The sequence below is a fragment of the Trichechus manatus genome, unplaced genomic scaffold (assembly GCF_000243295.1).
Source record: "Trichechus manatus latirostris isolate Lorelei unplaced genomic scaffold, TriManLat1.0 scaffold00023, whole genome shotgun sequence".
Lineage (NCBI taxonomy): Eukaryota > Metazoa > Chordata > Mammalia > Sirenia > Trichechidae > Trichechus > Trichechus manatus.
Window position 1 is genome coordinate 11,042,963 of NW_004443959.1, and position 26,152 is coordinate 11,069,114.

Below are 26,152 nucleotides of genomic sequence, written 5' to 3' on the forward strand. Positions count from 1 at the left end.
AAGCCCTCTCTGAGCCATTAAAGTGTTTTAAGGAAAGAGATTAAAAAATATCTCATTGGCTACTGTGTGAAGAATGTGAGGATGAAGGGTGGGGTGGTCAGGAGTGGAAGTGAGGATACCAGGCTGACTTGGGTTCCTTTCTTGGCTCAGACACTTACCAGCTATGCTCTTGTAAAGCTTACTCCCCTGACATTCATTTTCTGCATCTGCATAAAGGAAATAATAACATTTACCATGTACATTAAAAGTAAGACATGTGATGCTCATAACCCAGCCTGGCACCTGCTGGGTATTGAATAAATGGGTGCTATTACTACTATGGGAAACCTTGGTGGCGTAGTGGTTAAGAGCTACAACTGCTAACCCAGAGATCGGCTGTTCAAATCCACCAGGTGCTCCTTGGAAACCATATAGGGCAGTTCTACTCTGTCTTACAGGGTCATTAGGAGTCGGAATCGACTTGACAGCAAGGATTTTTTTTTTTTTAATTACAACTATTGAGGAACCCTGGTGGTGCAGTAGTTAAGAGCTTAGGCTGCTATCCAAAAGGTCGGCAGTTCGAATCCTCCAGCTGCTCCTTGGAAGCCCTCTGGGGCAGTTCTACTCTGCCCTATAGGATCGGTCACTATAAGTCGGAACTGACTAGACGGCAATGGTTTTTTTTTTTTTTTGGTATTACTACTATCGGGGCCTGGTGACACAGTGGTTAAGAGCTCGGCTGCCAACCAAAAGGTCATCGGTTTGAATCCACCAGCCACTCGCTGGAAATCCTATGGGGCAGTTCTATTCTATCCTATAGGATCGCTGTGAGTAGGAATCAACTCCACAGCATCCGGTTATTACTATATGGTGGTGCAGTGGTTAAGTGCTTGGCTGCTAACCAAAAGGTCGGCAGTTTCCACCCACCAGCTGCTCCGTGGGAGAAAGATGTGGCAGTCTGCTTCCATAAGGATTTACAGCCTTGGAAACACTATGGAACAGTTTTACTATTTTTTTGTTTGTTTGATTTATTACTACTGTCTCTCAGCCCCACCCCTCCACTCCTCTGACCCCTGGCCAGGCTAGCAGAACCGATCCCTCTCTATTCCCACTTCACTTCATCTAGATCTTTAGTCTAGTACTTAATACATTACGGTATTTATTTCAAGCTCATTACCTCAGCTAGACTGCAAACTATTTGAAGGCAAGAACTTGTCTTATTCTTTCTAGATCCCAAGCACCCAACACAGATATGACCCATGGTAGGTACTCAGTAAATATTTGTTGAAGAAATAAAGGAATGAGCTAGAGTGAAGCAAAAACTATCATTTTTGATTGGCTGGTGATGTTTACTTACCTTGCCTCTTGCAAAAAAGGCTTTGAGGTGACCCTCAACAAAAAAAGTAGAAACAATGAGATTAATAAACATATATGGCATTGGAAACAAGAAGAAAGGAGGCAAAGCAAATATGACAACCAGAAGGATTAAATTTTTTTGTGACTGAATAAAAATTCATCTCTAAGCTTCTGGCCAGCAAGGGAAAAAAGGAAAAAAAAAAGGATAATTAAGCAAGCTTGCCAGCAGAAAGGAGGAAGCACATGTCTTCCTGGAGGAAGATCATTCTCTGGCTCAAGGTTCTCAGTCTGAGTATGTGCTAACAGAGAATAGGAACCCATGACTTTAGAAACATATTGCTATTTTCTTAAATTAATGTCAAATACATGTGGAAAAGTTCATTAAGTTTTATAAAATAGAGGAAGTTCACTGATAATATAAATAAGAGAAAATAAACAACAGCGACATTACAAATAGGAAAGGAAAATATTTTAAAAAATGCAACTTGAGTAGCATTTATAAACCGAGGACAAATACGCATGTAATTCTTACAAAGGACAGGATACAGGGTTGGAACCAAAAAAAAAAAAAAAAGAAACCAAACCAATCCTTTGCCATCAAGTCGATTCCAACTCATAGCGACCCTATAAGACAGAGTAGAATGCCCCATAGGATTTCCAAGGAGTGGCTGGTGAATTCAAACTGCCTACCTCTTGGTTAGCAGCTGAGCTCTTAACTACTGCACCACCAGGGATCCACAGGGTTGGAAGGCCAGTACAAAATCCCTAGCTTGCCATCCGCACTCTGTATCCCAGCCGACCTAGCAAACTTTGTTACCACTACTCATGAATTAGGCTTTGTCCTCCAGCAGTCAGCCTGGTCCTCTCCCTGTTCCTTGATTATGCTTTACTTACTTCCACCTCTTCATCTTTCTCCAGACTGGGCTAGCTACCAAGAGGACTGTTGTTACTTTTCTACGTCAATTCAGATACCTTGTTATGGACTGAATTGTGTCTTCCAAAAAAGATATGCTCAAGTCCTAACCCCTGGAACATGTGAACGTGACCTTGTTTGGAAATAGGGTCTTTGAGTATGTTATTGGTTAACAGGAGATCATGTAGGAGTAGTGGTGTCTTTATAAAAGTGTAGAAGAGACACAGAGAGACACAGAGGGAGGACGGCCATGTGAAGACAGAAAGAATGGAGTGACGAGGAATGCCAAAGATTGCTGGGACTTTTGGTGTCTTAGAAGCTTGTGAGCGGCCCACTAAGATACTCCTCTGGTCTCACCCCAACTGGAGCAAGGGAGAATGAAGAAAACCAAAGACACAAGGGAAAGATTAGTCCAAAGGACTCACAGACCACAACTACTATAGCCTTCACCAGAATAAGTCCAGCACAACTATATGGTGCCCGGCTATCACCACTGACTGCTCTGATAGGGATCACAATAGAGGGTCCTGGACAGAGCTGGAGAAAAATGTGGAACAAAAGTCTGACAAAAAAAAGACCAGATTTACTGGTCTGACAGAGACTGGAGAAATCCTGAGAGTATGGCCCCCGGGTACCCTTATAGCTTAATAATAAAGTCACTCCTGAGGTTCACCCTTCAGCCAAAGATTAGACAGGTCCATAAAACAAAATGACACTAAATGGGCACACCAGCCCAGGGGCAAGGACGAGAAGGCAGAAGGGGACAGGAAAGCTGGTAATGGGGAACCCAGGGTCAAGAAGGAGAGAGTGTTGACACGTCATGGGGTTGGCAATCAATGTCACAAAACAATATGTGTACTAATTGTTTAATGAGAAACTAGTTTGCTCTGTAAACCATCTAAAGTACAATAAAAAAATTAAAATAAAAGACTGCACAAAAAATAAAACAAAACAAACAAAAAACCCACAAAGATTTCTGGGAGCCAACAGAAGGCAGGAGAAGGGTATGGAACAGGTTTTCCCTCAGAGCTCTTGGAAAGGAATCAACATGGCTGACATCCTGATTTGAACTTCTAGCCTCCGGAACTGTGAGAATAAATTTCTGTTCTTCTAAGTCACTCAATTTGTGGTACTTTGTTATGGCAGCCCTAGGAAACTAATACATATACTATCTTTCAAAGCCCAGGTCGAATTTTGCTTTTCTCGTGCCTCTATCCCTGAACCCTTCAACTTATACTCATCGCATCCTTACGTATACACTGGGATGGTACCACTCCTTTGACCTTTAATCATAGTCTGTCTTTTGTTATTATTTTAACATTTCCCCCATCTGTCTTATTGCCAGCCACTTTGTAAGCCCAAGTTCCTTGAGAGTCTTTTTCTTTAACTTCGTTATATCCTCTCACTGTAGCAATCAAGGGGGCAGTATAATGTTGAGAATTATACTGACAACCCAAGGTTGAGCATGGGAGCTACAAACTATTAGTGTGTGGCCTTGGTCAAGTCACTTCGACTCTTTGAGCCATGATTTCCTCATTTATAAAATGGGAACAATAGTCATCTGTTTTCCATTTACCTCCTGGTGATCAAGTGAGACAATGAGGACAGACGCTGTAATTTCTCCAACATGGCCCATGTACCAGGAATGCATCTAGCATGCTGTAGGTGTTGAACAGTGAGTGAGTGAATGCGTGACCGGTCAGCATATCCTTTTGTTCTATCTAGACGGTTTCAGACTCAGACTGCCAACTGCCATGGAAAGGAAGATGGATGTCAAAAGGAGGAGACAGAGACTATGATCCTGCAGTGAAGACAACAAGCAGAAAGAAGTTGCAGTGGGGAAGTTGACTACATGAAGTCCTGGAATGTGGCCAGACAGGCAGCCGTGGAGGCTCTGGCCCTCCCCACCCACGGCTGGACACGTGCTGGGGATGGGGAGAGTGGAGCTCACTGGCAGCTGTTAGGGCCAGCTGGAAGGGGTGAGCTAATGCAAGCAGGGCCCAGAAGGGTTCCAAAACTGCTCAGAAGCCCTGCTATAGACAGTGAGCTATGGCTGGACAAGGTTGGAAGGATGGCTGCAGATGGCCCAGCTTCACAGAACAGCTTCATCAACTGGGGCCATTTATAGCAAAGACTTTGGCTCAATCACAAGCTTGAAATATCAATCCCTATTCAAAGAACAATATTTTGGAGATCCCCAAGTGGAAAACAGCACTTATTCATCTCTACTGCCTCACCTACTGGTACTGCTTATCCCAAAGAGGAGGGTTGTCGTTGAAAGCAAATGACTAGAATATTTAAAAGAAAGAAAAGGAAGGGGGAAAAGTAAGAGGAAAAGGTAAAACAAGCAAAATCAGATCAGAAGCATAGATGCGATCTTAGAACAATGGCCAATAAATAGTATGAATGCTTAATGAATTTTCTATTGTGGGGATTAGCTACAAGAAAGAGATCATCTCCTTTCACTTGTTCTCCTTGGCCAGGTTTCAGACATTATTGGTCTGTAAAACAGTCTTCAATAAGCTAGCATTTTTTATAGCAAACTGTGATTGTAATTTAAGGAGAACATAGGCATGTTGGCAGTGTGAAGGAGCTCTCCAATACTACGAACATTATACTTTCATGTTTCTTAGAGAAGAGATGCCTGGATCATTTCTTCTTGAACTGTTTAGGGCTATAGTTCGTTTCTCACTTTTGATTATTTCCCCAGTTTTTCTTTTTCCCTCTTTATTTCCATCATCAGGCTTGCTAGTGATCGGGGATAAGGTAACTAAATGAATTTGGGTTGCTTGAGCGAGGGTTGGTCTCTGTGGGAAGGAGACACAGTGGGAAGCAGACACAGCATTTTGAACTAGATGTCCAATATCAAATCAATGGTCACTTAGTCATTTTAATTCTCATTTCAAGTAAATGATATGTGAACCAAAGATCAGAACAGAAAGTGTGTTACAAAGGGAGGTTGAGGATCAAATTTGCAACCAGGGTTAGTGGAACAGAGACCTAGTATCCGTCCCCACGATTCTGGGACATTACCATTCTGGGACTTTGTTGTTGTTGTTAGGTGCCGTTAAGTTGGTTCTGACTCAGCAACCCTGTGTATAACAGAACAAATTGTTGCCCGGTCCTGTGCCATCCTCACAATCATTGCTATGTTTGGGCCCATTGTCGTAGCCACCATGTCAATCCATCTCGTTGAGGGTCTTCCTCTTCTTTGCTGACCCTCTACTTTACCAAGCATGATATCCTTCTCCAGGGACTGGCCCCTTTGATAACATGTCCAAAGTACATGAGACGAAGTCTCTCCATCCTCACTTCTAAGGAGGATTTGTTTGTTCTTCTGGCAGTCCACCGTATATTCAATATTCTTTGCCAACACCATAATTCAAAGGCACCAATTCTTCTTCTGTTTTCCTTATTCATTGTTTAGCTTTTGCAGGCATATGACTTTGTTAGCTGTCTCAAAAATAGAGACTTCCCATTTCAAAAGGTGCTGGATTATCAAGGAACCTACAGGCAATAGTTTCCCTTACCTACAGACAGGTGATGAAAGACACAGGGATCTGGTAGGATAAAAGGCATTGTGTGAAATTATGATTTATAGCTGCCAATTGGCACACAACTGAGAACCTGGTGTGGAGGGCAGGTGAGATGAGATTTGCTTTAATGAGTTGAAGATTCTTCTAAATGGTGTCTGAAGCATATAGCAAAACGAGCTTGTTGGAGTCACTGATTAAAGGGAGAAGTCTGTGGTTAAAGGGAATCCGTAGTCATTAAAGGCAGACCAAGCTTGAGCAGCCTTCTTTTAAAGAATAAACACATCTTGGTTGGGCCGAGGTCATCTCCTTTCTTCAGGGGCATTGCCCCAGCCACTTGGAGCAACTTGGCCTCACCTGGACAAGCCTGATGCAGGGTTCCCGGCCTTAGAAGTGGGGCGATGATTGCATTCTGCAGAGTGGCCTCCTCTTAAGATCACCTGGGTCTCCAGATTCTTTTCCACAGGAATGACTGAACTCCATGGGTGGGAGGAGACCTAGAGTCACTGAGTGTCTTCTGTCAACAAGTTGTGCATAAAAGTGGGCTTTAAACTACAGAGATGTCTGCGATGTGCCCAGAGCTGGAAGGCAGTGTGTCACAGGAGAGCACTGATTTGGGCCAGCTTGTCCTGGCAAGCTTGGCAGGCAGTGGCCACTGCTTGGGTCTCAGGACAGGAATGTGCTCAAGGTGCTGTCCTATCTCCTTCCCCAGTGCAGGCCTGGTGGCCTTTGCCATGGCTGGTAGGGGGAGAGAGTGGGGACACAAATAAAGGAAGGGGATATTCTGGGATTCACTTCATGTGCACACGTGAGGTTCTTGATGTAGTTGTTAGCTGCTGTCAAGTTGACCCCCAACTCATGGTGACCTCATGTACAATAGAACAAAACACTGCCCTTTCCTGCACCATCTCTGTGATCAGTTATGGATTGGACCATTGTGCTCCATAGGGTTTTCACTGATTTTTGGAAGTACATCATCAGACCTTTCTTCCTAGTCTGTCTTGGTCTGGAAGCTCTGCTGAAACCTGTTCAGCATCATGGAAACACACAAGTATCCACTGATAGCTAGGCGATGACTGCCTACGATGTGGACTGACTGGGAATCAAACCTGGGTCTCCTGCATGGGAGGTGAGAATTCTACCACTGAACCACCACTGTCCCTGGAATTCTTGTTTTGTTGTTGTGTGCCACCGAGTTGATTCCGACACATAGTGACCCGATAGGATAGGGTAGAACTGCCCCATATGGTTTCCTAGGCTGTAATCTTTACAGGAGCAGATCTCCAGGTCTTTCTCCTGTGGCACCTCTGGGTGAGTTCAAACCACCTTTGTTAGCAGCTGAGCACTTAGCCATTGAGCCACTGGTGGGTTCGAACCACTGACCTTTCAGTTAGCCGCTGAGCATTTAACCATTGCTCCACCAGGGCTCCTTTTGGGATTCTTGCTGGGAGTGAGTAGAAAGCCAGCAGCAGGCACAGGGGCCTCATCGTCAGGAGGAGTCAGCAGTGCCATCATTTCCAGCCCCGGCCTGCTGCTCTGTGTCCTCAGCAACCTGCCTGTTTCATCCTGCTTGGCTCCTGTCAACTCCTCACATCTGTGTCAGACCCCTGCCTGGATGCTCTGCTTTGAATACACTTTTCTGGCCTAAATAAGTTCTCTCCTGTGGACAGGACTTCTGGTTTCACCCTGCCTTCCAGCTCTGTACCTTGTGGGTTAAAGACACGGCTCTTTCACACAGGGCCCCAAGAAGAAACAAACCACCTGCTTCCTTCAAGCTCTGCCTGCTCTGTCCTGCAGCTGGGGGAGAAGGAACAAGATGCTCGTGGTAAGAGAATGATTTTCCTATGAAACAATGATTAGAAACCTCATTAAGAGGTTTGTTTTGAGGCTGGTCCATGATAGTATTGATTCATGGCAATCAGAGCAAAAGGACATTTGTGAGCTAGCCTGGAAAACTCACCTTGTTTTATAATGTCCCCCCCCCCACCCCCCATGGGACATTAGTGGTTAAAGAGTGTGGCTCTAACCAAAAGGTTGGCAGTTTGAATCCACCAGCTCCTCCTTGGAAACCCTCCAGGGCAGTTCTAGTTTGTCCTTTTGGGTCTCTGTGAGTTGGAATCGACTAACGGCAATGGGTATGGGACAACACAGTCTGAAGTAAGGAGGGGAAAAGGTTAACAAATGCACTTTAGAACAGGATTTTTAAATCGACTTGATTTTCTAGAACAGCTTTAGGTTTACAGGAAAGTTGTGCAGAGTACAGAAAATTCCCATATATCCCCCTTCCCCTACCCACAGTTTCCGCTGTTATGAACATCTTGCTTTCCTGTGGTACATTGGTTACAATTGATGAACCAGGATTGATGTACTATGAACTAAAGTCCAGCCTTTACATTAGGGTTCACTCTTTGTGTAGTCCACTCCTATGGGTTTTGCAAACGCATAACGTGATGTGTTCACCGTTACAGTGTCACACAGAAGAGTTTCACGGCCCTAAAAATGCCCTGGGCTCCACCTTTTCATTCTTCTCCTCTCCTCCTGGACCCCTGGCAAACGCAGATCTTTTCACTGTCTTTATAGTTTTGTCTTTGCCAGAATGTCATATAGTTGGAATCACACAGTATGTAGATTTTTCAGGCTGGCTTTTTTCACTTGTTGTTGTGAGTGCCCTCGAGTTGGTTCCGACTCATAGTGACCATATGTACAACAGAACCAAACACTGCCCGTTCCTGCACCATCCTCACAATCGTTGCTATGGTTGAGTGCATTGTTGCAGCCACTGTGCAATCCATCTTGTAGAGGGTCATTCTCTTTTTCGATGACCCTCTACTTTACCAAGCATAATGTCCTTCTCCAGGGACTTGGTCCCTCCTGATAACATGTTCAAAGTACAGGAGACACAGACTCTCCATCCTTGCTTCTAAGGAGCATTCTGGCTGTACTTCTTCCAAGACAGATTTGTTCATTCTCCTGGCAGTCCAGGGTATATTCAATATTCTTCGTCAACACCGTAATTCAAATGCATCAGTTTTTCTTTAGTCTTCTGGCTTATTCATTGTCCAGCTCTTGCATGCATATGAGGCAGTTGAAAATACCATGGCTTGGGTCAGGTGCGCCTTTCTTGCGCTTGGCAATATACACATAAATTCCCTCCATGTCTTTTTATGGCTGGATAACTTTCTTTTAATTACTGAATTATATTCCATTGTATAGATGCACCACAGTCTGTTTAGCTATTCACTTTTTGAAGGACAACTTGGTTTCTTCCAATTTTTGGCAATTAGGATTTTTTTAAACTGCTTACAAATTTTTAACTTAATTTTAAACTATGGATATAATACAACTGTATTATAAAGGCTAGAAAGAGAAAATGTGCTTTCCCACCATCCTAAGATAGCTACTCTTCAGCCTCATAGACAGCTTTCCCCCTTATATGTGTCTAGTTTACATCTTTGCAATCTTGTTGCAGATGCAATTTTGCTTATTGCCTTTTTCACTTAATTTGGAATTCTAAGTCTGCTGTACTTTGCTAGGGTGTCCTTGCAAGCATCACTTATAGAGAGTGAATGACATGCTCCTGTATAACACGCTCCTGGATGACTGGGCTGTGACTCACTGGAAGTCTCTGTCATCAGAAGTTTCATTGCTACCATCATTCAAATTTCAAGCAAAGGAAAGAAAAAAAAAAAAAATTTCTAGTCACAGGTAATTTGTTCATAAGTCAAGACGTCTTGGTGTGTCTTCACACTTAATTTGTCAAACCAGACTCCTCTTCCAAAACATTAGCCATCACCTGCTAGAAAAGGCTGGCGTGGTGGTGGGGGTGGGAGGATGGGATCAGAGCAGCTTTATAATAAAGCTGGGGTCTGGGAGCACCTTCTGTTGGGCTTCCTTTCCCATCTTCCTTCCCCTGCTTCACAGCAGATTCTCTCTGCCTCTTCTGGTTCAGCCTTTCACCTTCTGTTTGCCAGTCTGGGGATATCGGCCAATGTAACAGGAGGACTCTTAAGACGGAAGTGGGTTTGGGGGTGCTGTGGCTGTGGACTGAGCAAAGCAGACCTTCTCCCCTGCACCCTCCATGCTTCTCCTCCCCTCCGTCTTCCTCCCCTAACTCTATCCACTGGAATTGGAATGAGATTCATATGACATGTTCATCTATATCTTTTCTCTGACTGCCTGAGATATTGTACTATTTAGTAGCAGAAACACTGCCTTAAAAAAAAAAAAAATTGGTGCAGAAACTTGTATGAGATTATATGCTCAAGGGGCCTTTGGGGAGTGTGGTTTTCGGTGTTATTTTGTGATGAATTGTATCTTCTTGTAAAGAAGAGCTACTTCTTGAAAAGTGAGTTGCCGATTCTGGTGATTTCAGCATTTCTATAATCTAGGTGTAGGGCTGTGCTTCTGGTTCAGTGGCATTATAAGCTAAATCAAACTCCAGAGTATACAAAGGCAAACAAAAGCAAAAAAACCAAGCCCACTGCCCTCGAGTCAATTCCCACTCACAGTGACCCTATAGGACAGGGCAGAACTGCCCCATAGAGTTTCCAAGGAGCACCTGGAGGATTTGAACTGCCGACCCTTTGGGTAGCAGCCGTAGCACTTAACCACTATGCCCTCAGGGCTTCCATGAAGGTAAAGGGAGTCCTTATTAATGAGATTGTCAGAAAACAAGGGGTGTAGGGGTTTATAGGAGAGCGCTGGTCTAGGAAGGTGATGAGTCAGCAAACTCTCATCTGGACAGACCAAGAGGAGTCAAGGGTCAGGAGGGGAGTGGCGGACTGTGACAGGAGCCGTGCTAAATGCTGCATTTGGGTTTTCTCATTTAATCCTTACAACAGCCTTAAGAGGCAAGGACTATTATCTCATTTTCCTGATGAAAATATGATGTTTAGGGAAGTTAAGGAGGTCACCCGCTGCTAAGTGGCAGAGTGCAGGCTCTGCCCAGTGGGGAGACGGGTAGGGGGAGGAAAGGAGGACAGCAGAGAAAGACATGCCAGTGGTCAGTGTAACTAAGGGCTTAACTGGCTTGTCTATTTTCGGAGAGTCTGTTAATGCCCACTTTGCAGAGCCTGAGAATTTCATACAAGTGTTAAGGCCACGGCCTGTCAGTGACTCGTGCCTCCTGAAGCCGGTCATCGGAACTCAGAGCAGCCCCCGTTGTCCAGCCAGGCTTTGTGCATGCTTTTCAAAGCAACTAAACGTGATTCAACTGTGGTCCCAGAAACAAGAAATTTAAAGCCAATTCCCAGCTGAACAGCTAACTGTCGTTCATGGGCTATGCAATAGATATCTCACACTTTTAGATGAAGGAAAAAAAATGAATAAAGACAATTTAGAGTTTAATAAAGGCTTCCTAGTATGCATTTAAGGAGCCCTGGTGGCGCAGTGGTTAAGTGTTGGGCTGCTAACCTTAAGGTCAGCTGTTCGACCCCATCAGTCACGCTGCGAGAGAAAGATGTGAGAGTGCACTTCCATAAAGATTTACAGCCTTGACAACCCTATGGGGCAATTCTACTCTGTCCTATAGGGTCGCTAAGAGTTGCCACGGACTTGATGACCGTGGGTTTGGTTGGTATGCATTTTAAGACATTGAGCTGTGCACTGCAATGGATGGAAATTTAGAGATGGAACATTAGAACAAAGCTACCTATTTATTAAATTATCCCTTTACAGTTAACTGCTGCTGTATTTTGGGTAAGATCTTGGGATCGCTGACGTATACTACCTTCTCTATTAGAACCATAAAATTTACACTCAAACTCATAAAATATTTTCTTGGGCATCTTGTATTTGATTAACTTTCTTATATGCTCTGTTTCAAGGGCTGTGCGTCCATCCCATCATATTTCTTTACCCAATATATTATTTTCAGAGTTTCACACTTTTCCTTTATGGAAACAACTTGATTTAACCATGATTTTGTTTTTTTCTTCAGTGTTTGCTAGGTATAATGTAATTACTGGCTGCCAATTACTATTTTATTAAGGGATGCTCTAAAGCTTATTTTAAAAGCATTTCTGCTCATAAAACTGACACCATAAAATGGTGTTCATGATAATTATTTGCTATGAGAGAAGCGTACTATGAACTTAAAGCTGAGTGCTGTCTTACTTCCAGACAAATGGTGACCATTGCAGGAAGGCATGAGCTCAGAAACAACCGTTCTTGCTACTGATTGGAGAAAGACATCCATTAAATAGTACAGTACTGAGAGAAAGAGTGGTGATTCAAGTCTTAATGAGAGGAAAAATTGTAAAAGTGCTTCTCCCTAGGAAGACAATTCTTTAATTTGGAAAACTGTAAAGGTAGATTAACAATCCGAAGAGGCACTCTGCTAACTCAGAACTGAAGCCACTCCTGAAGTCCACCTTCTAGCCAAAGATCAGACAGGCCTATAAAACAAACAATAGCACACGTGAGGAACATACTTCTTAGTTAATCAAGTATAGGAGACCAAATGGGCAACACCTGCCCGGAAGCAAAGCTAAGAAGACAGGAAGGGTCAGGAAAACCTGGACAAATGGACACGAAGAACCCGAGGTGGAAAGGGAAAGGTGGAGAGTGCAGAAACATTGTGGGGATTGCAACCAATGTCACAAAACAATCTGTGTATGAGTTTTTGAATGGGAAACTAATCTGCGCTGTGAATTTTTCACCCAAAACCCGTTGCCATCGAGTTGATTCTGACTCATAGTAACCCTATAGGGCAGAGTAGAACTGCCCCATAGGGTTTCCAAGGAGCTGTTGGTGGATTTGAATCACTGATCTTTTGGTTGGCAGCCAAGCTCTTAACCACTGAGCAACCAGGGCTCCTTCACCTAAAGCACAATAAAATAAAAAAAATAAAAGAATCCAAAGAGTGCACATGGAAAACCTAAGTCATTTATTCATTCTATTTAAAAGATTAGTCTAATTGTTACTTAGGTGATGTTCAGATTAAACCAGAGATTAGACATTTGTAAAATTTTAACTGCAATTCACTGTACAGTACAGTTTGTCATTAAGAGAAGAGTGGCCTATGGGGTCAGACAGTGTCAACACTTACTCATTGATCTCCGTCAAGTTATTTAGCGTCTCTGAGGCCTCAGTTTCTCTGCCCTCAAGTTGCTTATAGTTAAGTGGAGGAGATAGAGAACAATCAAATGACACAAGTAAAACATGGAGAAGGCCAGAGCATGGTAATCCAAGAAGATGTAAAAGAGGCATTTGATCTGGTCAGGGGGAGCAAAAACCTTCCTGGAGAAAATTATGTTGAGCTGAAATCTGAAGGATGGGTAAGACTAACAAGGGAAGGTGGGGGTGTCTCAGCAAAAGGAACAACAGAGATAAAGACCCCATGGTCAGAGAGAGTGAGGCAAGTGTGAAGGACTGAAAGACCAGTGTGTTTGGAGGGCAGAGAGTGAATGGTACGGGCTTGTGGGCTAAGTTCAGAAGTTGTGCTTTATCTTAAGAGCAATGGAAAACTGTTGAAGGGTTTCAAGTGGTGTGTGTGTAGGTGTGGTGGGGTGGGGTTAGTGTATCATATGACTTGATGGACACGTGGAAGGATCACTGTGGCTACAGGTGAGAAAGAGCCAGAATGGATTCGGGTAGCTCTGTTAAGAGTCTACCGAAGTAGTTCAGGTCAAGCTAATGGTAATTTGTACAAGGGTAGTGGCATAAAGATGGAAGATAAGTAGATGGATTTGAAAGATATTTTGGAACTCAACCATAAGAGTTACCCAAAAGTAAAGGATGACCTCTGGGCTCTGACTTCCACAACTGAGTTGATGGGAACCATTCCCTGAGCCAGCCAGGGAGCACTGGAAGAGAATAAGGATTAGAAGTAGGGGAAGATCATGAGTTTGGTGTTAAGTTTCAGGTCTTTGTCTGAGTTGCCTTTGAGATATCCTAAAGAAGACAGGTAAGCCCTCACATGGACCTGGAATGCAGAGAGCTGTGGGCTGGAGACACACAGGTAGTTGAAGTGAGGTGTGGCTGAGTTTGCCTAGGAAAAGAGTACAATATGAGAAGCAGGGAGGACCTAGATTTAAGCCTTGAGGAGCTCCAACCTTGAATGGCTTGGGAAAAGTCTGCAAAGGCAGCAGAGAAGGTGGGCCAGAGAGGTACCAGTTAGAGAAAGAGTGTTTCTCCAGTGAAGATGCGGTTGACAGTACTGAATGCTGTTGAGAGGCCCGGTGAGATGAGGTGGAAATATTTATGCTCGGATTTAGGGACACTGAGGTCACTGGTAATTTTGGATCATACTAGATTTTACTGAAATATAACAGATCAATTCTGGCCGAGGTGGGATTAAATGAGATCATCTCAGTAAAATGCTGGTGCATTAAAAGCACTCAAGTATAGAGAACTATCCATGTCTTATTTCACATAAGAAGGAGAATTTGTAGTTGGTTTACATCAGGGGTTCTCAGTCGTGACACCATTGACGTTTTGGGCTTGATAATTCCTGGTTGGAGTGGGCTGTCCTGTGCACTGTAGGATTCTTAGCAGCATCCCTGGCCTCTACTCACTAGATGCCAGTATACCACCCCCTACCCACTGCCGTCAAGTCGATTCCAACTCAAAGCAACCCCATAGGGTTTCCAAGGCTGTAAATCTTTACAGAAGCAGACTGCCACATCTTTCTCCCACGGAGTGGCTGCTAGCTTCCAACCACCGACCTTTTGATTAGCAGCCGAGCAACGTCTCCAGACATTGTCAGATGTTTGCTAGGGGTCAAAATTGCCCCCCAGTTGAGAACTACTGGTTTAAGCAAAATAGATTTTAGAAATAAATTTGTTACATAGGGTTATATTTTTTCTTACCTTTATAAACAAACGACTGTAAGAGTATGGCATCCTAGGAATGTCTATGATACCACAAACATATGTTACAGGAGGGGGAAAAATCATCGATTCAGTATTCGAATATCTTGGTTGCTACCAAAAATGCAGTTACTGTTAGAAACAAATCTAAGAATATGGACGGACTGACTCTAAATATTTCATAATTCTTTAGGAAGTGTGAAAGCATAAAATTTATGTCATACAGAAGATAGGACCCAATTCTACCCCAGGAGTGGTTCAGTCCACACCTGGGTGGCATATTCTGCCAACTGACTCTCCCACTCTGGGGCTTGTGCTTTGCAACAAACTTTTATTAATATTTACAAAGAGACTTAATGTCTTTTGGTGTTTAAAAAAAAAATCTTAAATGAACATCCCTAACTGGATGGTGCAATATCTTCCAAAACATATAATCTCCTCTTTTGGGTTGACAAAGTTTGCAAAATAAATCTCATCCCATGCCACACACCGACTGCAGTATTTATCTTTGACACCCTGTGCTATTGAAATTCTTGACGCCTTATAGCTGACTTCAGCAAACAAATTTAACAACCTAGTTACAACCAAATAGTTTTATAGAGATGCTGTCGCTTTTTTCTTTAAGTTATAGCGGGGCAGATTTAGGGAGGCAGACTATAAATCTTGTGGTTGTTCAGACGCTATACATGGCTGCAGAGCATTAACCCAATCACGCCAACCTAAGTTACGGCCCAGGACAACTGGGCTTTTAGAGTGCAAAGCTACTTTAACTCAACACTCCTCTGTGCCCGAACAAAGGTCATTTCAATTTCCTGTTATAGTACACGGTTTTGCAGTGGCGTGTGCTTAATGATTTTTTTTTAACCGTAAATGGACTATAACAAGAATTGTACTGATGGGTTCTGATGTGATGCTGTGTGAAAGGGAGCATGCTTTTCCAAGAAAATGGGATGGTGGGATGGGGCTTTTTTTTTTTTTTTTTTTTCCTCCCTAAGAAGTCATTCACGCTGAAATGGGAGTTTTAGACTCTTGAAGTTTAGTAGCTCGCAAAATAAGACCCCTGAGCCCTTGAGCGAGTAGTCAGAGACTCTGCCTTGTCTTTCTTTTTAACTAAATTAGTTTAAAGAAGCCTGTTCCTTTTATGTCAAGAAGTGTGGACTTGCACTGGTAGCTCTTAGTTCAATTTCTGTGCTGCTTCAGCCTCATTATGTTACAAATAGTAATGGAGTATTCTTTACCGAAATCATGATGAATCTGGATTGGATGATAATGCAGAATGACAAAGGAAATGAAGAAGGAAGGAAGGAAGGAAAGGAGGAAGGGGGGAAGGTGGGAAGGAAGGGTAGGGAAGATTAGCTTTTAAAAGGGCAAATTAGCATTCAAGAGCTTGGCTCCATTCTGATGAGGACAGTGGAAACCTTCTCATGGGTGGCATGTGGACTGAATGGGCCCTGGATTAATAAACTATTTGATGGACCTTTTGGAAAAACTGTTCTGATTCCAGGAATGCCAGAGTGTCTATCATGGAATAAAGAGTATTATTGTTGAAAAAAGCCTTATAGAGCTTTAAATGTAACTATTTCATGGGACAGATGAAGACACCGAGGCTGGAGTCACCTTCTTTGTGCTCCTTTGGAGTTCTCTGTACTCCCATTAAGCTACCCACACCCATTTTTCTCCTCCTTTTCCCATCCACCTTTGCCTTAGAGGTATTATTCTTGCCTTAGAGAGCATTAGGAGTTTCCCCTCCCAGAGGAGCCCTGGTGGCACAGTGGTTATAGTGTTGGCTGCTGACCAAAAGTGCGGCTGTTCGAACTCACCAGACGCTCCACAGGAAAGAGATGTGGCCGTCTGCTTCTGTAAAGATTACAGCCTCTGAAACCCTGTGGGGCAGTTTTACTCTGTCCTATAGGGTTGCTATGAGTTGGAATCAACTTGACTGCAACAGGTTTTGTTTGCGAATCCTTCATCGTCACTAGATTCTGGCATTGACTTGAGTAAGATCCACCTGTAAAGCCCTAAGGTGATGGTCCCTTGTGTCAAGGTGCTAAGCAGTGTGATTGAAAAGGGCAGACCTAACTCTGCAAAGCAGACGAAGAGCCCTTGGCATCTCCTTAGCTCAACTTCCTCATTGCTCTTCTCTTGCAACTCTCCACTTCCTTGTTCCCTCCTGCCTAACTTTACAAACTTCCCCAAAACTGAATGGACAAACTAGAAACCCATGGGGAAGCCTGTGGTCTGTGCTCTTGGCTTGCAGAGAGGGAAGAGAGCAGTCCTATTGCCATTTCTGAAAGATGGCTCCTATAGAAATCTTCTGAAAATGAACCTGCTAATTGTATTCAATTGCCTTTCAGAGAAATGGCTCTCTATCCTCCAGTCAAGAGGGAACAATAGGATTGTCAATGCTAGGTTTGCCATTGCTTAGTGGCTGGAGCAAACGCACAGGAATATGTTGGCAACATACAAAATGATTTTTAAAGGAAAGCATGAACTCTGCATTTTCACGTTTAGAACATTTAACCTATTTAAAGGGAGAGCTCTTAGCTTTGCAAATGAGAATGTCTTGCAGAGGAACTTTCAGTTTGTTAGTTCTCTTCCTGCTGGGGCTCTTCAGTATTTTCAAGTACATTAAAAAAAAAAATCAGCAAATACTTACTGAGCTTCTAATAGAGGCTAATTCTCATAGAGGGCTTAAAGAAGGGCAAGACAAAGTCCTGCTTCAAGAAGTTTCCAATCTAGAAAGAAAGCTAAGCTGAAGTGCAACAAAGTAGCCATGACTTAGATGATAATGTCACAGAGCAACCAAAGGGACCAGGAGGTATAAAGTCCTGTAGTTTCTGAGGTGAGCAATGTCTGTCTGTCTGGGAGTCTGGGTCCCCACTAATAAACAGGGGGCACAGTGGGCAAATCCTACTTTTATTATTAACCGCACGGTAAGGATCATCATGAATCCAATTCCTACCTGGAAATGGATCCAATCCCGACCTTCCATTTCTCTATCCTCATTGTCAGCCCCCCAAATGGCATACACCTCTCCAACCCCCAACCACCCGAGCCAAGTCGGAACACACATGTTAGAAGGACACTGTGCTCCAGATTGGCTGCTATGCAACCCTTCTCTGATCCTAGCTGCCCTGAGTGAAGCCGGAGCACACAGGTTAAAAGGACACAGTCCTCTGACTGACAAACAGACAGACACCAGCCCCTGCTGGCTCTTATTGCCCATGTGGGCTCCTTAATTCACTGGAAAAGCTCACAGAAGTCACGGAGAATATCTATACTTACACTTACCATTTATGATAGCCAGAAAGGATGCAAATGAAGAGATGCGTGGGGCAAGGTTTGGGAGGGGTCCTGGCACAAGGGTACCATTGTCCCCAGGGACACGCCACCCTCCTGAGTGCAGATGTTCTTGCTAATCCGGGACCCCCTCTACCTTCGGTGTTCAAAGCCTTCTCTTGGCTTCACTGTATAGTCATGATTGGGGCCTCACTGCATAGTCATGATTTACGGAAATCGTTGAACATGCATGATTGATCGAATCATGAGCCCCCTTTCTTACTGAGGTGAGCTGACCGGGTGTGATCTTCATGGCCCCCAATCATTTGCACACAGTCTCCGGTGGTGTTCGGAGGATGCACATAATAAAAATACTCTGATTATAATAATAAAGAATTGTCTCTCAGGAACCAAACACAAAAGACCAAATTATCCTGTGTAAAGCAATTCTTCACCTAAGTGAATCTTAGAAATTACTGGTTAGAGGGATAGAAATAAAAACAAAAACAACAGCAAAAAAAACCCAGGTGTTCTTCATAGCTGAAATTGATCTGTCTTGATATATTCCCTGCAGTAAAGTGGAACAAGCTTATCACTTAATTATTTATTTGCTCAATACTGGCTTCCACCTTAGAATTTTAGACTATTTTATCCTCAAGATAGCATTGTAAAGGAGTTTTTTAAAAGATCAATTTTTTTACTCTTCAGGAGGTAACAGGGACCTGGATTAGTAGAGGAAATATTCAGGCACAGTACCAGTAATCCAAAGATATTCAGCAAATACTTAGCAAAGATACTCAACAAATCAGTTGTTGATCAAGAAGAAGGATGGTCTCTGATAAACTTGTTCTTAACTGAGACACTACCCGTCTACTTATTCATGGAATTACACTAGGTGGATTCTTTCTAAAATCATATTTAACTTTTATTCAGCTTTCTTCAAATTCTGTTTGGTTGGTTCCAGATGCAGACACCTCTGATCTATTTGCCATCCCTTTTGATGGCTTAGGGAGTAGGCACCATTCAGATCATGCCAGGGGCTGCACCCAGTGCCTCACATCTTGTTTCTCCAGCATCATGTCGTCTGGCAGCTGAGCACACATTTATTCGATTCATTATTCTATTAATATGTTTAAGTAAGTGCTTACTCTGGGGTAAGCACTTGCCAGTGCTGTGGACATAATGGTGATTTTACAGCCTCCTAGCAGGGAAACAAGAAACTAAGTAATAGTTGTGTGAAGAAGCCCCCAAAATCTAGGTACTTGGCATAAGGAGAGGCTTCTGCCCAAGATATAGGCTGGGCTCCATTTTGTTGTTTACTGCTCAGTCTGTGCTGACTCTCAAAAGTCAGGAAGCCTGTGGTCTCCGCCCCTCCCTTTCTCTCACAGCATGCTCCCAGGAAGGATACTTACTCAGGCTGGCCCCCCAGTATCCATAGATTCACAAGCTGTTAACTGACTCAAACTTTACGATTAACAAAACAATGCTTAAGGGATCTGGTAATTGTCTTGTGTCTGTTAAAACATGATTTTGTAAATGTCAACCAATCAGATTTTTTTTCTTGTAAATGCTTGAATTTTCTGTAAACGTAGACTCTGAAAAATTCCTTTGGCCAGAGTACTTTTGTGAATCCTCACGGAGTGCTGCCTCATCCGGATCGCTCTATTCCTTCAATAGAACTCTTTGCTTTAATTTTAACATAGACTCCAGTTTGCTCTTTGACAATTTCAAGAGCCATGAGGTAGCACTGCAGGGCGAGCGTATAACCCTACTTAAACTAGGCTGAGCATGAGTTAGGAATTAACCAGGAAAAGGGGCAAAGGAAGAAGGTGCTCTGTTCCCAGAGGTAGTAAAAGTCAAGCCTTAGTGGAATGGAAAGGAATAGATTCTACCTGGAGTGTAGAGTTTGAGAGGGTTGTAGGGTGTGATAAGGTTGCAGGGTTGGTGTGGTCAAAATCTTAGAACATTGTAAATCTCATTAACAATGAACTTTATCCTAAGGGCAGTAAAAACCCAAAACCAAACACATTGCTGGGGAGGCATGTTGACTCATGATGATCCTGTGTGTTACAGAGTGAAACTGAGCTCCATAGGGTTTTCTTGGCTGTAATCTTTATGGAAGCAATTGCCAGACCTGTCTTCCACAGTGTCACAGGGTGTGTTTGAACTTCCAACCTTTAGGTTAGTAGTTGAGTGCAAACTGTATGTGCCACCTGTGGACCATATAAGGGCGGTAGGGAGTATTAAAGGGGTTCAAGCCAAGTTTTGACATTTTTAATATATATTTTAGAAGGATGGATACGTATTAGCTTCTCAAAATTATGACTGTGCCTCTTCCTGGCTTGTTTCAGTGATTTGTGGCTCAAATATCCCTCGATGAGACTTTTCCAATATCCTTCTGTTACAACTTTGCCTTCATGACCTCCTCTCTTACCCATCTCGCCCGCTAGTGTGGGCTTCTAGGGGCAGGTGCTGGAGTCTGCTCAGTGCCATAGCTCTGCACCCGGTGTGGACGGACATTTAAAAATGTTTGCGGATTGAACATACGAATGGCTATATTTTCAGAAATCATTAAGTAGAGAGATCTCAGGGTCATGGGCCTAGTCTCAGGAGCCCAGGAAAGTAATCTTGGCTCTCTTAAAAACAATATAAGATTATGAAAGTTACTTCCCTTCTCTGGGCCTCAGGCTCCTTCCTTATAAAACACTGAAGTTTGTATTAGCTAGGGTAATGCTAGGCTGCTATAACAAAGAGACCCAACGCTGCAGTGGCTTAAAGAACCAAAAAAGTTTATTTCTCTCTCATGTAAGAGTCCTCACATGCATGGTCCAACAATGGGAAGCTCTGCTCTTTGCAGTCATGCATAGACCCAGATTCCTTCCAGTTCATTGTTCTACCATCTCCTGGGGTGTTGCTGTCATCTTCATGGTTGAAACTGGGTTGCCACCATGTCTGGATTCTAGCTGGCGGGAAGGGGGAAGAATCTGTGAATGAGACCCTCTTAATGTCAGAAGCCCCAGCTCCCAAAGTAACATGATCACTTCTGCTAATATTCCACTACTGAGAACTTGGTCACATGGCCATTCCTAACTGCAAGGGAATCTGGGAAATGCCATCTAGCTGGGCAGACATGTGTCCAGCTACACTTCCACTACCATGGGGGAAAAGAAAAAAGGGAAGGATGGATTTGGTTAACAACCAGCAATCTCTGCCATGAAGGCTGATTACATGACCTCAGAGAACACTTTCAGCTTTAAAGTTCTATAGCTTAATGAACTTAGAGGAGAAAACCTAAAATAATTTTACAAATGGCATAAAGTGCACCAAATCTTCTTCATGAAGATTTCACCTGTGAACATGGCCCTTTGGATAACTGATGCTTCTTTCAGATATCCCAACAAAAATTCAATATCTGGGTCTATCTAAATAAATACGTCACTGGACCAAAAGTCTTTGAAAACTGCATTTGACTGAGTCCATATTACATATAATAAAATTCATTAACACGGACAGTTCCATTTCAAATCAATTTCATTCTGGTAAAGCCTTCTAGAATTACCAGTTGGATAATCTTCAGAGAACATGGCTTAACTGAAGGCAGTTAAAAAGTTAATTGATTAGAGCATTGTTATAATAAATTTGCCACAATGGCAAGTCATGTGGGTATTGTTAGCCCTGGGCTGAGTTTGAAGTGCGGGCGTTCTTAACTTTAAGATTTGGGGCATATTAGAATATATCACAACAGAGTACTGTGACTGCTAGCAACCATCTATTAAACATCTACTGTATATTGCCAGCAGCAATCCTATGCCCCTTATATATAGCAGTGTAACATAAATGTGAAAGGAGACCTGGTGGTACAGTGGTTAAACACTCGGCTGCTAACCGAAGGGTCAGTGGTTCAAATCCTCCAGCTGCTCTGCAGGAGAAAGAGGTGGCAGTCGGCTCTCATAAGGATTAACCCAAAAAAACCCAAACTGACTGCTGTCGAGTTGATTCCGATTCATAACATCCCTCTAGGACAGAGTAGAACTGCTCTATAGGCTTTCCAAGGAGCACCGGGTGGATTTGAACTGCTGACCTTTTGGTTAGCAGCCAAACATTAAGCCACTGTGCCACCAGGACTCTACCATAAGGATTGCAGCTTTGGAAACCCTATGGGGCAGTTCTACTCTGTCCTTTAGGGTTGCTAATTCTGATGGCAATTGGTTTTTAACATAAAGGTAAAGAGTTTAGATTCTTGAGCTAGATTGATTGGGTTCAAATTCTAATCCTGCCACTTACTACCTGGGTGACTGTGGGCAAATAATCTTTCTGTCCCTCAATTTCTCATCTACTAAGTATGAACTATGATAAAATTTACCTCATAAGGTTCTTGTCTAGGTTAAATGAGTTAATACATATAAAGCTCTTGGAATAGCACCTGCTTCATGGTAAGGCTAATAAAAGCTAGCTATAATTATTATTCCCCCATGTATCTGTCAGTCTGTCATACTGTGGGGACTTGCGAGTTGCTGTGATGCTGGAAGCTATGCCACCAGTATTCAGATACCAGCAGGGTCACCCATGGTGGACAGGTTTCAGCTGAGCTTCCAGACTAAGACAGAATGACTGTCTTTGAGTGTGCATCAGTGAAAACAAGGAAAGTGTTTAAAGAGTAACTTCAATTTTCAGTTTATAAAATGTGCATTTTAGGACTGAGCACAAAGTCAATGCCAAGAGCTAAACTAGTTTCAGGTGGCTTTTCGGGGACTTTCAGTGCTAAGCTTAATTTTGTTGAGAACTTTTTTTTTTCTTTCAGGTCAGGAGAGTACTTCTTCCTCACTAAAAACTTAAACTTCTCTCTCCCCAGAGTAAATTTTATAACCTAGTTTGATGTCCTTGCTCCAGAAATATTTTGAAATAATTATGCCCTGGAGCATAAAAGTTCAAATTACAAGGAGAGGTGATCACTGAAGAAGGAAATGATTTTCACTCAAAAGTGGATAATAGGTATTTCAGACTGTGATGGTTAACCTCACATGTCAAGTTGGCCAGGCTATAGCACCCAGGTATGTAATCAAACACAAATCTAGGTGTTGCTGGGAAGGTATTTTGTAGATGTGGTTAACATCTACAATCAGTAATAATGTGGGTGGGACTCATCCAATCAGTCCAAAGCCTTAAGAGCAAAAACTGAGGTTTCCCAGAGAAGAAGAAATTCTGCCAAAAGATTGTTGTAATTTTTTTGGGTGCTGTGGAGTCGATTCCAACTCATGGTGACCCCATGTGTGTCAGAGTAGTCTTGTGCTCCATATGGCTTTCAATGGCTGATTTTTTGGGAGTAGATTGCCAGGCCTTTCTTACAAGCACCTCTAGTTGAATTCAAACCTCCAACCTTTTGGTTAGCAGTTAAGCATGTTAACCCTTCACACCATACAAGGTATCTCTCCGTCTCTCTCTCTCTATATATCATATTGGTTTTGTTTCTCTGGAGAACCCTACTGCACATATCGAAACTATTTCTAATACTATCATGCTAAAATAATATTTTTTGTAAATGTCACCTCCAACCTGCACCTCCCCATCTTTCTTAATGACATCATTATCTTTCCAGTGACCCAGGTGAGAAAACTTTGGTGCTATATTTGACATCCTCTTCTTCTTCACATTCCACATCCAAGCAATTGCTAAATTCTTACCCCTCCGATCTCTTTCACTCTTTCCCTGACCATAACTATTGCCCAAATTCAAGCCTTCACTGTGTTTTGGTGGATTTGGAACGGAGAAGAGATAAACAAGTGTTGTCAGTCAGCCTGGCTTAAGAGAAGTTCTCCAATGTGCTTTTTCCTAGGCCTGGGTCCCACTCCAAAGGGCACTGATAATGTGAACGAGGGGTGGGCCAAGAAAGAAAGAACACCTAGAAAACAGCAAAAGCCAAGCGTGAATGTGTGTGAGTGGGAGCAGTGGGGGCCGAGTTCTGTGAAGGAGAGTCGGGTGAGGGTGGGCTCACTCCCATAGCTCTTCCCACTTTCTGTCTCGTAATGTGACTGGCTGTGTCCTGCCTACCTGCTCACATGGATCACAAAGGCTTCCTGGACAAGGAATCTTTGTATTCATCCCACCAGACCTAGCACTTCATCTGCAGCACTGGTGGAGCCCAAGGGATTAGACGAAATCTAACTGAGTTCAGGGGACCCCATATTTCCATACTGGGAATACTCTCAGCTCTGGAACTTAGGTCTGCAAGGACCCCAAGCCTCTTGCTTCATTCCCCAGTGAGGGACTTGCAGCCTCTGTGAATTCGCTCAAGGAGGCACTACACACAGGCCCTTCTCCTATACACCCCCAACGGAGATGACAGTGTCAGAATTTGGAACTAGTTGATCCCTATCAGGAAAGATGATAAAAAGCACTTGCATTAGGAAACAAACACACACCAGGAGGTAAATGATGTTATAGCTTCTCAGATGCTTCTGTCTCGGTTTGTGCTGCTTTTGAATGGACTGGGGCAGGGGGTACATAGAATCATGCTTGCGACTCTTTTCACTTTCCATATTTATTACAGCTATTTGTGCGCTGGAGTCCCCGAATGGTACAAATGGCTGATAACTGAAAGATTGGAGGTTCAAGTCTACCCAGAGATGCCTTGGAAGAAACGCCTGACAATCTACTTCAGAAACATCAGTCACTGAAAACCCAATGGGGCACAGTTCTACCGTGACTCACATGGGGTCACCATGAGTTGGAATCAACTTGATGACAACTGGTTTTTTATTTGGGTGCTAGACGTATTTCTCCTACTAGATTGTAAGCCACTTAGGGCAGAATGAATGAAGGAAGGAGAGAATAAATAATGATATTGTGCCTGTGATACTTGACCCAAGGTTTTCAAAGTGATTCGTGTACCAAGTTGTCTTTTCCTTTTCCACTTAGGATCGATATTCCTCTATGGATCAGGAATTTACATCTTTTAATTTTAATAATCTTGCAACCAAGGCTGTGTAAGATTTATTTTGAAGGAATAGTTTTCATATAACTTTTTTCTGTGAGTGCCAGGAGAAAGGTTTGGGCTATGGATTCTTGGCTGGAATTTGAGGGGGTAAAGGAATCAAATTAAGTATTTTCTGACTGCTCAGTTCCTATTTATAGTCCTGTAATGACTTTCCTTTACTGCCAGCCTAGGTGGAATTTAAATGATTGACCAAGGGTGAAGTAATTCATTTCTTTATGCCATCCTATTTTATTCCCCTGCCATCTTTTCCCTGCATTCTCTTTTCCTGTTCACTTCCTGTGATGATCTTTCTTTGTCAAGGATGTTTCTCACGATTAAGTGCTTATATCTGCTGCTCCCCAACATGTTCGTTTGGATAGATTTAGGACAGATAAAAATTTTCAAAATAGCCTGTTTTCCCTTTACTCTAGATAGGCACTCAAGGAAGATTTTTAACTAATGGCATTTGACTTCTTTCAATTATTAGAAAATTACCTACCTTTGAGTTCTATAGTCCTCCAAAAGTCTAAACCTTTCAGATATTAAAGATAACCGCCTAGTTCCACCTAATTGTTTTCTGTTTTACAGGGATTGGGGATAGTGGGACATTGTGGGAGGGGGGAAGAAACAGGAAAAAAGAGAAGGGACATTCATCCCGAGACTGGACCCAGAGTCTGTATGAAACAGAGATGGTGTTAATAATAACTTCTTGCTTTAAGCCGGGTTTATTCTGGGTGAAGTGTGTCCTTCAAGTTCCTCTGTTAACCTGACTGTGGTTGCAGGTGGGGTAGAGCTGCTGGAGAACCTTGACCCAAGTCTTCTCCACCTTGGATCCTTTTCAGTAACCACCAGGCCTACATGGAAGTGGAACTCTAGGTCTTGTGGAAGTGAAAACTTCAGTGGTAGCCACATACTGTCTATTTTGGTGACTCTGACTTGTGACTCCTCTCACCTAGCTGAAGGGCTGGCTTGGCGGGGACTTATTTAGCACCTTTCTTCATAGATCTCACAATGCCTTTGCTTATAGCCTTATTTATCCTCATAAGCTCCACTGATATTAGAAGTAAAAATATGTTTAACTACAGTTTTTAATAATTTGAATTTTTCCCTAAGTTGTATGGTCAACCAAGTCCTGGTCTTATTGCCAGGTTATAGGCTGAGTCTTAAGACCTGGGACCAGGAACTTCTGATCTGGCAAGACTGGGCCCCTGGCTTAAGTCTTACCTGCATAACCAGAAAAGTAATTTGAAACCCAGACAATACTTACTGCCCACCCCTCTTTACACCTCTGTCCTTCAAAAGGGGGAGA

General features: G+C 43.0%; 1 long non-coding RNA gene across 1 annotated transcript in view; it reads left to right on the forward strand.

Annotated features, from left to right (window-relative positions):
* Positions 1-24,754, forward strand: part of LOC111819978 (uncharacterized) — a 34,450-nt gene extending 9,696 nt beyond the window's left edge. Inside the window, exons 2-3 of the long non-coding RNA XR_002823550.1 lie at positions 7,520-7,606; positions 24,418-24,754. This is a non-coding gene — a long non-coding RNA (uncharacterized LOC111819978). The remainder of the gene's footprint in view (positions 1-7,519; positions 7,607-24,417) is intronic.
* The last annotated feature ends 1,398 nt before the right edge of the window (positions 24,755-26,152 follow it).